Raw genomic sequence first — 11,009 nt, 5'->3', positions numbered from 1 at the left:
AGCATTTTGAAATAGTAAGATTGATAGCTTGAATTCACCATGGGGACTAGTATTTGCTGATAAAGGAAGTTCACCACACACCTGAGAGTAAGTCTTATTCTGTATAGAAGCCATAATCAGGGCCCAATAGGCAAGCCTGTTTCCCATGAAGAATCTAAGGACAAAGAGTAAGATGTTAAGTAGGCACCAAAGAAGGTAGGTCATGATTGTTAAATAGAATTCAGGTAGTGGTGTTACTCTGGGGTACCACAACCCCCAGCTAAGCTTAAGCTCCAGGTTTACAGTATCAAATTGTTTGCTTCCATTCTGTTACATATTGGGGCAAACCCCAAAAGGATAGTGGGTGCATTACAATGCTACATAAGGCAATTAGGATAGTGTCAGTTTTTATTGGGGCTGTATACTTTTGTTTTTGATGGAGTGGGGTGAAGAAATGGGGTGATGTTTAAGTCCTGTTCTATACCTATTTTCCATAGGTGTGAAAACCTAATACACTGTGAAATTATTTGCCATTTCCAGGGCCATCTAATTATATGTTCTCCTGTAGATAGATCTTTTGGCAAGGACAATAAAATGTTATCTTGTGTCCTTATTTGTAGTAAAGCATGTTTTTCCTGCATGCTATCTACTTGTATTCTAAAGGTGACATCAAGGGATCTGAAGGAATAGAGAATACACACTTGGAAGATTGAAATTTATGTATACTTTTAATGTCCACATAGTTGTTGATAGGCAGCATGTCCAAAAAGCCGGTGAATGGGGTTTTGTCACAGTTTTTTTGTTGTTTTGTTTACATTTCAATTTTTTATTTAAATTCTTTTGCATTACTTAAGTCTTTCACAGGTTTGAGGCGATACTACACAAACTTCTGTCATATGCAACTAGTCTAGCGTCCAAACATTATGCACAATACCTTGGTAAGAGCAGAGCACTGTGTCCACTCCTACCACGGCCCTGCTCATTTGTGTATATTTGGAGCATATGGAGGAGTGTGAATAGTATTGGAAAGAGGAAGGAAGTGGAAACATCCTGAGTTCCTGGCTGGGAGATGAGCCAAAGTTGTGCAAACAAGCCTGAACATGTCATTGGTGAGAACCCAACAATTGTTGATGTTCTTTAATAGGAACATCTGGTGGAACCTCATGATAGAATTTTCATCAGCTTTGAACTGGCCCACAATCATGCTGATGATGCAGTTATCTGGTGTGGGATGATGGTCCTGCACAGTGATGCTCTGCTGGATTTTCTGGAATGGAGTTCTAGACCACTTCACAATGACAGCTTTATCCTGGAACTGCTGTCCTTCACAGGATGGAAGGCAGGATGACGTAAGGCAGATGGTGGGTTCTGTCATTATCAAGTAACTGGTGGTAATGTTGAATGAAGCTGGATTCAGTCTGTTTCCAAATTGGCTTGTCTCCCACTCTGGAGCATCACTGGGTCTCATTGAGACCTGAGAGGCTGAAACAATCTCTTGATCTTTTTAATTCTCTCCTTCTGGAACACTGATTAAATAACACTTGATTAGATTTTTCTATATTATCCTCCACATTGCTTGGATTTCTCTTTCATATCTACTGTTTCTTTAATGATCCATGCTGTAATCCAACTAAACCCCTCAGACTATGTTCTATTTCACTAAGTCTTCTTAAATTTATGTTTTTTTCTCTCAAGTTCTTTATTCAAATGACTGTATTTTTATTTCAAAACTTTCTATTTGATTATTTGTCATTTTTGCTGTGGTGTCCTGAACTTGCCTTTATGGTATCTAGTCTTTCCTTTAACTTGATTACCTTAAAAAAAACTTACTTTAAATACTCTTTCAATTTTTCTATTATCTATATAGTTTACAACGTGTTACTTCTTATGTTTTTATTTTTTACTTGCTCACTCTCTCATGGTGGTTTGCTTCCTTTTGTGGTATGAAATTTTAACTGTAACCTCATTTTCAAAGTAAATTTTTAAAAATATTTTCTTTATTTATTTGAGAGAAAGAGATCACAAGCAGGGAGAGCGTCAGAGGAAGTGGGAGAAGCAGACTCCCCGCTGAGCAGCAAGTCCAACTCAGGGCTCAATTCCAGGACCCCAGGATCATGACATGAGCCAAAGGCAGACACTTAACCACCTGAGCTACCCAGGCACCACAGAGAGTAATTATTTCTGCAGGGATACTTCTATGCCGTGGATTGTGCAGACTTCCTTTAAGCAGTTTCATATTTATTTCTGTGGAGTGTCTATGGGTCTCACTGTTTCCAAAGCTTCTTTTATAGTAATTTATTGGATTGAGATTTTCATTATCCTTGTACCATATGAATTATACTTTTTTTTTCTGCATCTGGCAGTGGCTTGGGATTCTGATTCCTTGCAGTGAATCTTTTTCATAACACTTTCAAGATAACCAACTTTCTTACTGAGTCTCTCGGCCAATGGAGATATTTTAATGCCTGTTTTACAGAAATGTGAAATCCTAGGTTTTTTGCAGAGTTTAGTTCCAGTTGTCAGCCATTCAGAAATCATAAACCTTGCCTCTTATTTACGTAAGTATTGAAAGAGCAATGTCTGTACAATATTCCTGGATTATAAACCATCTATCTTAATACTGGGCCACCTTTTCTGCTGAGAACCCATCCCTTCACAGAGCTTAACATTTACTTGTGTGATTTCTAGTCACCCATCTCTCATTTTAAAATTCCTTCCTCAGAGAAGCTTTCCTGGATTCTCAAATTAACTTTGTTCCCACTGTTGTACACTTGAATAGTATGCTGCACTTTTACTCTATGGTATATTCTATAATCTGAGTTTATAGACCAGTGGTTATTAATATAAACAACATCTAATAAAGAATTGTAGTCTTTAGGGGAGGAGATGAATCCATATAGTCTATCCAAAACAACTCTAATTAAATTCTGCTATCCTCTTAGAATATCTACTACTTATAAATTCCTAGAATTTTATTGGTTTCTAAGCCAACATAATTTACCTTATAATCATGCAATTCTACTTAAACATGTTGGTCTCTTGATCTCATCCCCATAATATAGGCAGTTCTACACAGTCAGCACGCAGCCAACATATAAATTACTGGAGTGGTACACAATTCCTTGTGAATGTAGGAAGTGTGGTTCTTAAACCATTCTGGTTGCTTCTTTCTTGATACACATTTAATGTTTTCTTTTTCTATGTCTATATCCGGAGAAGAAATATTTACAAACATCCACATTGATAATATGTATCTCATCATGTATTTATAAATTTTTTAAAATTCATACTTTTATTCCCGAATAGAAGGTCAGCTCTATGAGGGTAAAGAATGTTGTCTACTTTTGTTTATCATTATATCTCCATTCACAGCACTATATTTTATACGTGTATTCTGCTAAATAAATATTTGTTGAATAAATGAATGGTGGGCAAAAATCAGTGAAATCATCATATTGTGGCAGCAATCCTGACAGGTAAATTATTAAGTGGAGATTTGTAAAGTGGGGTGTGGAAGTTTAGAAAGGGATGAAGAGGAAAAGTAATTGTGAACATGGGTGAGTAAAGAATCAGGACAGGGATCCCTGGGTGGCGCAGCGTTTTGGCGCCTGCCTTTGGCTCAGGGCGCGATCCTGGAGACCCGGGATCGAATCCCACGTCGGGCTCCCGGTGCATGGAGCCTGCTTCTCCCTCTGCCTATGTCTCTGCCTCTCTCTCTCTCTGTGACTATCGTAAATAAATAAAAAAATTAAAAAAAAAGAATCAGGACAATAAATCATAATATATAAGCTTTTATCTCTGAGTTGAAGAGCTCGTAGTTTCCTTCACTTTTTATCATGTATTACCTAAATCAGGATACAATATTCTCAATGAATAAAAACAGCCAGCCTTTGAAGTATATATATCACACCATTTATATTCTTTAAATGGTTCTTGAAATGCAACTTGCATTATTTTCCAATAAATTGTGGCTCCTAACTCATTCACGATCTTATGTTCAGTGAGAGTGTTCCCCAAAATTGGAAAAAGCATTCCTTTGTTCTTTTGGTTAAACATAATTTTTATTCTCTTTTACTTGTTATTTCTCAGAATGAGATGGGGTTCAATGCAATCATATATCATTCATTTGTATTAACCAAACTATTAATTAACAATCTCAAATATATTTAACATAACCAAAATAATTCAGCTTTGTTTTCTTGTATAATTATTTCATTTTCCTTCTCGGGGTCCAGAATCTTGTTTTCCCTTTTTTCAGTCTTAGATCTTTATGCTTTATATTTGTTTTAAAATAATGAGGTTTAATTTTCCCCACTCTTGGTGTACTGAATTTGTCTAATGGTTTTCATGAGTACATTTTTTAAACCATAAATCAATTGCTGTGAATTTAAGTGTAAAATTATTAATATTGGATTATTACCATCATTACTGTATAGGTGCATGATTGCCTGATGTTCTGTGATATATCATAGCTTCAAATGAAATTTTATCCTTATGTATTGCTTTCTAACAGCACTGAATTAGAGCAAGCAAAGTTTGTGCTCATTTTTTTTGCCTCTTTGCTAGCTGGATCTTTCAAACTCTCTTTTTCCTTTGGCCAATGTGGTTAGTTTAAATGTATATCTCTCTGTTTTCATAGATCTATAAATATATATGCATATTTATAAAGTAATAACGATGTCATCTATATAAAGACTTATAGTTAATGCTTCTGCAAACATTGTAATTTATATAGAATTTTGAATTTATATTTCATTGAAATGGATAGAGGTTTTTGAATGTTGGTTGTTAGGTTTAGTTTTTTTAAATCTTGTCACTTACTTTCTGTGTGTTGTTGAGACAGAAGTCCTTTCATTGATTGCTTCTCATTTTCCTTGCTGATGGCTTCCATCAGACAGACAGGCTCCAAGCTAATTAGCAGAGCTTTCTTCTTGACTACTCATTTCCTTAAACTCTGCAGGAAGGAAGGAAACTCATGAACACTTAATGAAATTCAAGTATATACAAGATAATAATAAATAATAGTAAACATACTATAGAGATTTGAATAGATTTGAGACATAATACACCAATCTGTACATCATAACTGGTAAAAAGACAATAACCATAAAAGTAGTTGGGATAATACTTATGATGCAATTGAATGGAGTTACCAAAGGTTCTTCCATCCAACAAAATCCAGAAATTCTGCACTTCATAGGCTACTGATCCAAAAACCTATTTGAACTGGCCCTCTCTATATCTATCTATCTATCTATCTATCTATCTATCTATCATCTATCTATCTATCTATCTATCTATCCATAAAGGAATTGTATTTATGATTTGAAGAAATGGGTTTTTTATTATACCGTTTCAAAGAACTTTACAATGTACTTTTATTTATACAATATTATGAATACAGAACTTTCCTTTTTAAGAATATTTTTCTTCCCTTCAAGACATCTGTCTTATTATATTTTCAATCTTATATGCTACATAGAACAGTACTAATTATATACAACCAATGATGAAAGCCAATGATGAAAATCTTCTGAAATTAGATAATCAAGATCTTTTATCCAAGACCTGCACACAATTCTAGATTTGCCCTTCAGCTCTGCAATGGGGGCCTTTTCTGGATGAAGTAGTTATCAGAATATCCCTAAATAACCTTCTATCATTATGTCTGAAGAAGCATTTTCTTAAAATGAGATAGCTTTATGAACCTACGTAGTAAGGTGGAAAGCCCTCATAAATTCTATAATATTAGTACAGACAGAAATTACAATACTTCGGTTACTATCAGGAAGCAATTGGAAATCGTAAATTAATCTCCCTAACAATCCTGTTATGGGAAGAGACAGTTTTCATTTGAAGTACTTGCTGACAAGGCTGCAACTTTATTAATATAAAACATGTCATTCAGCTTTAGGCCCTACATTTTGGCAGCTGAACAAAACACAAAAGAGTTTACAACTGTCTTTCACTGTTGTATTGAGGTAGTCATCTAGCACATTTCAGGCTTCTAGTATGTGCACAAAATGCTATGCTAGATAGAATATGTGAAGGCTATCAAAGAAATCATAGGTATGACCCTTGCAGTCAAGTTGAGGAAGAAAGATACAGTTTCAAAACGAAAAAAAATGAAGAAAATTATCTAGCAGTATGCCAAGTGTAAAACAAATGAAAACTAAATATAAACTGCCTTTGTATAGGAAAAAATGTGTTGATTGTGCAGAAATAAGGCCAGACATTTGTGTGATTTTTCAGGTATACACATATTTTTCTGTGTCTATTTTACTCTAGCTTTTCTGATTTATACAGCATATCACACAGGAAATCCATGATAAATCAGAAAAGAGGGTAGGTAAGTCATCTTGTCATCAATTCATACCACTTGGGCTCTGCAGCATCTTTCATCTTAGTCATCCTTTTTCAAATCTCAAGGCCAAACTTACCTCTCTGTTAGTGAAAATAGTTCCCTTAGTTTCTCTTTAAAAGCTGGACAAATTTTGCCTCTGTTTTTCATCTTCATTCTATTCTTCCAAAAGCCTTCTCCCTTAATTATATTTAAAACTATGGGAAACTGTTTTCTAAGCCTGGCTTTCCAGAATGAAAGTCACATTCTGCTTTAATTCAAACACTGTTGAGACATAACCATAATCTCATTTTTCTATATAAACCAAGGTTCTCTTGAGACAGATACATTTTGTTTTATTTTACCCTATTTATTTTTGCAATATTAAAATGGCAGAAGAATCCTTTTTTGATAGAAAGTTGGAATGTTCCACAAAGGAACTGGCCAGTGATATTTCCTTCCCCTGTCCCTCAGCACGAGCACATAGCTACCTGTGGGAAGCAGCTCAGCACAGATACTATTTAAATTGCTTACACCAAGTGATGCCCCCCACACTCCAGTGGAATTGCCCACCCAATCACACTTGCCTCAGTCCTAGTACACCATGCTCCCTCAACCAGAAGACAGGCCCAAAACTCTGTTCACATTGTGTCTTTCAATGTAGGTTGGCAGAGCCTTAGTTCCAGTAGCAGTGGCAAAAGTTGTCATTTAACAGCCTGAGGAGAAGACACCTACTTAAAATGAGCCACATTCAGGCCAGGAACCAAACACTGCACAGGATTGAAGAGAGCCTCTGTTTATGCCTGTTCTGAAGGATAAAGCAGCCAGGACAAAACAGTAGATCACATGTAGCACATACTGGAGACACTCCTATAAGCGCCAGGCCTTGGGAAACAGGGGACACTATTTGGCAGGACACTATAGGACTTCTTCTTTATAAGGCCATCTAACTTAGGAATGGGAGATGTAGCTGACTTTGTAACACAAAGAAACAAGCACAAAGACTTACACAAAGTGAAAATACAGAGAAATGTATCCCAACTGAAAGAACAGGACAAGTCCAAAGACAGAGATCTAAGGAAAACAGAAGTAATATGACTAATAAATAATTTAAAGTAATGATCATAAGGAGAAAAGAGTGGAACCCATGAGACCTTGTTTTAAAGAATAACATAGCAGATATAAAGAACTCAATAAACGAAATGAGAAACATACTTGATGGAATGAACAGTAGGCCAGAAGACACAGAAGGACAAATTAATGACCTAGAAGACACAGTAATGGAAAGTCATCAAGCTGAACAAAAGAGCAGAAAAATAATGAAAAATGGGAATGAACCTAGGGGTCTCAGTGACTTCATGAAACATGATAAATTTTATATTATAGATGCCCCGGGAGAAGAGAGGAACAGAGGAGAGAAAGTGTATTTGAAGAAGTAATAGCTAAAGCATCCTTATGCTGGGAAAGAAAAATATATCCTTGTACAGGAGCCACAGAGAACTCACATTTAAATAAACAAACAAACAAAACAACAACAAAAACATTTCCTAAGCCAAGATATTGTAATTAAGTTGGGAAAATATAGTGATAAAGAAAAAATAAAATAAAATAAAAGCAGCAAGACAAAAAAGACAGTAACTTACAAGAGAAAACTGATAAAGCTAGCAGGTGATTTTCCAAGGCAGAAGGGAGTGTCATGACCTATTCAAAGTCCTAAATGTTAAAATTCTGCATCCAAGAATACCCAGTAATGCTATAATTCAGAATAGAATGAGAGATAACAAAAATTATCAGACAAATGAATACTAAAGGAGCTTATGACCACTAAACTATCCCTGCCAGAAAATTTAAAGGGGAAAGGAAAGACCAAAAGGGACAGTATCAAGGTGGGAAACACAAAAGTGGTAAAGATGAATATTTCTATAAAGAGTCAAGAAACTCACAAAGAAGATTAAACTATAACAGTGTATACCTAAAACATGGAGAGAGAGAGAGAGAGAGAGCAGAAAAGAATGGGTTCAAACTTAAATGACAATCAACTTCATATAGACTTCTATATACAGAAGAGATTATATACAAACCTAGTGGTAACTATATATCAAAGCCACTAATAAATATGCAAAATTAAAGAGTAAAAATCCAAACATATCATGAAAGAAAAACAGCAAGCCATGAAAGAGCAAAAGACAAGAAGAGATCAGAAAAAAACCTTCAAACCTTCAGAAAGAACCACAAAAGAAATAATGAAATTACAGTAAATATATATCTATCAGTAATTACTTTGAATGTAAATGTACTAAATACTCCAATCAAAAGATATAGGGTGACAGAATGGATTAAAAAAAATGGAGGGAGGGGCAAGATGGCGGAAGAGCAGGGTCCCCAAGTCACCTGTCCCCACCAAATTACCTAGATAACCTTCAAATCATCCTGAAAATCTACGAATTCGGCCTGAGATGTAAAGAGAGACCAGCTGGAATGCTACAGTGAGAAGAGTCCGCGCTTCTATCAAGGTAGGAAGACGGGGAAAAAGAAATAAAGGAACAAAAGGCCTCCGAGGGGGAGGGGCCCCGCGAGGAGCCGGGCTGAGGCCGGGGCGAGTGTCCCCAGGACAGGAGAGCCCCGTCCCGGAGGAGCAGGAGCTGCACCAACCTTCCCGGGCGGAAAGGGGCTCGCAGGGAGTTGGAGCAGGACCCCAGGAGGGCGGGGATGCCCTCGGGCTCCCTGGGACACTAACAGACACCTGCGCCCCAGGAGAGCGCCCCGAGCTCCCTAAGGGCTGCAACACGCACGGCGGGGCCGGAGCAGCTCGGAGGGGCTCGGGCGGCGGCTCCGCAGAGGGGGCTGCGGGGCGGGAGCGCGAATCCAACAGCGCAGGCTCCGGAGCACAGGGCGCCGGGACACAGCCCAGGATCCGGCCTCCCCCGGGCAGGCAGAGGCCGGGAGGGCCCAGGACAGCAAGGTCGCTCCTGCCCCGAGCTGAGCAGATCAGCGGCCCCGCCCCGGAGCCTCCAGGCCCTGCAGACGGAGAACCGAGACATGACACATACCCACCATTTGCTTCAACGTGGATGGAACTGGAGGGTATTATGCTGAGTGAAATAAGTCAATTGGAGTAGGACAAACATTGTATGTTCTCATTCATTTGGGGAATATAAATAATAGTGAAAAGGAATAGAAGGGAAGGGAGAAGAAATGTTTGGGAAATATCAGAAAGGGAGACAGAACATGAGAGACTCCTAACTCTGGGAAACGAACTAGGGGTGTTGGTAGGGGAGGAGGGCACGGGGTGGAGGTGAATGGGTGACGAGCATTGAGCGGGGCACTTGACGGGATGAGCACTGGGTGTTATTCTGTATGCTGGCAAATTGAACACCAATAAAAAATAAATTTAGAATAAAAAATAGAAAAAAATAAAAAATATCAGCCTAAAACAAAAAACCCAAGACCCATCCATGTTCTGCCTACAAGAGACTCATTTTATTTATTTTTAAAAATATTTTATTTATTTATTTATGAGACACAGAGCAAGAGAGGCAGAGACACAGACAGAAGGGGAAGTAGGCTCCTTGCAGGGAGCTCCATGCGGGAGTTGATTCCAGGACCCCGGGGTCACCACCTGAGCCAAAGGCAGATGCTCAACCACTAAACCACCCAGGTGCCCCTATAAGATACTCATTTTTAGATCTAATGTTACCTGCAGATTGAAAGTGAGGAGGTGGAGAAACATGTTTTATACAAATGTTTGCCAAAAGGAAGCCTGAAGGGCAGCCTGAGTGGCTCAGCAGTTTAATGCCACCTTCAGCCCAGGGCCTGATCCTGGAGCCCTGGGATCGAGTCCCACTTCAGGCTCACTGCATGGGGCCTGCTTCCCCCTCTGTCTCTACCTCTCTCTCTCTCTCTCATGAATAAATAAATAAAATCTTAAAAAAAGAAAAAAAAAACAAAAGAAAGTCTGAGTAGTAGACATAATAATCTTTAAAACAAAGATTATAACAAAAGATTAAGTAGGGCACTATATAATCAGAAAAAGGACACTCCAACAGGAGATATCATTGTAAATATTTATGCACTCAACATAAAAGCATCCAAATACATAAAAATTTAAAAAAACATAAAGGAACTAATTGATAATAATACAATAATAGTAGGACATTTAACACCCTATTTATATCAAAGGAGAAAATCAACAGGAAACAATGGCTTTGAATGACACACTGGACCGGATGGACTTAATAGATATGTTCAGGACATTCTATCTTAATACAGCAGAATACACATTCTTTTCAAGTGCACAAGGAACATTCCACAGAATAGATCATATATTACGTCACAAAACCAGCCTCAACAAATTCAATAAGATTATAGTTATACCAAACATCTTTTCAGGCCATAATGCTATGAAACTAGAAATCAACTACAAAAAAAATCTGGAAAGATCACAAACATGGAGTTTAAATAACATGCTAATAAACAATGAATAGGTCAACCAAGATATAAAACAAGAAATTTTAAAAGTACATAGAAAAAATGAAAATGAAACCATAATAGTCCAAATCCTAGAAAGAAGTTTATAGCAGTAAGCCTTATCTCAAGAAGCAATAAAAATCTCAAATGAACAACCTAACCTTACATCTAAGGGAGCTAGAACAAGAACAACAAATGAGGCCTGCAGAAGAAAGGGAATAAT

The 11,009-nt window shown here is 37.4% G+C and overlaps 1 pseudogene; it reads right to left on the bottom strand.

Annotated features, from left to right (window-relative positions):
* Positions 1-881: 881 nt before the first annotated feature.
* LOC129518074 (nuclear transport factor 2-like) lies at positions 882-6,490 on the bottom strand (annotated as a pseudogene).
* Positions 6,491-11,009: the final 4,519 nt, after the last annotated feature.

The sequence above is a fragment of the Nyctereutes procyonoides genome, unplaced genomic scaffold (assembly GCF_905146905.1).
Source record: "Nyctereutes procyonoides isolate TBG_1078 unplaced genomic scaffold, NYPRO_anot_genome, whole genome shotgun sequence".
Taxonomy (NCBI): domain Eukaryota; kingdom Metazoa; phylum Chordata; class Mammalia; order Carnivora; family Canidae; genus Nyctereutes; species Nyctereutes procyonoides.
Note: the sequence above shows the minus strand (reverse complement) of the source record. Positions and strands in the feature narration are given on the sequence as shown.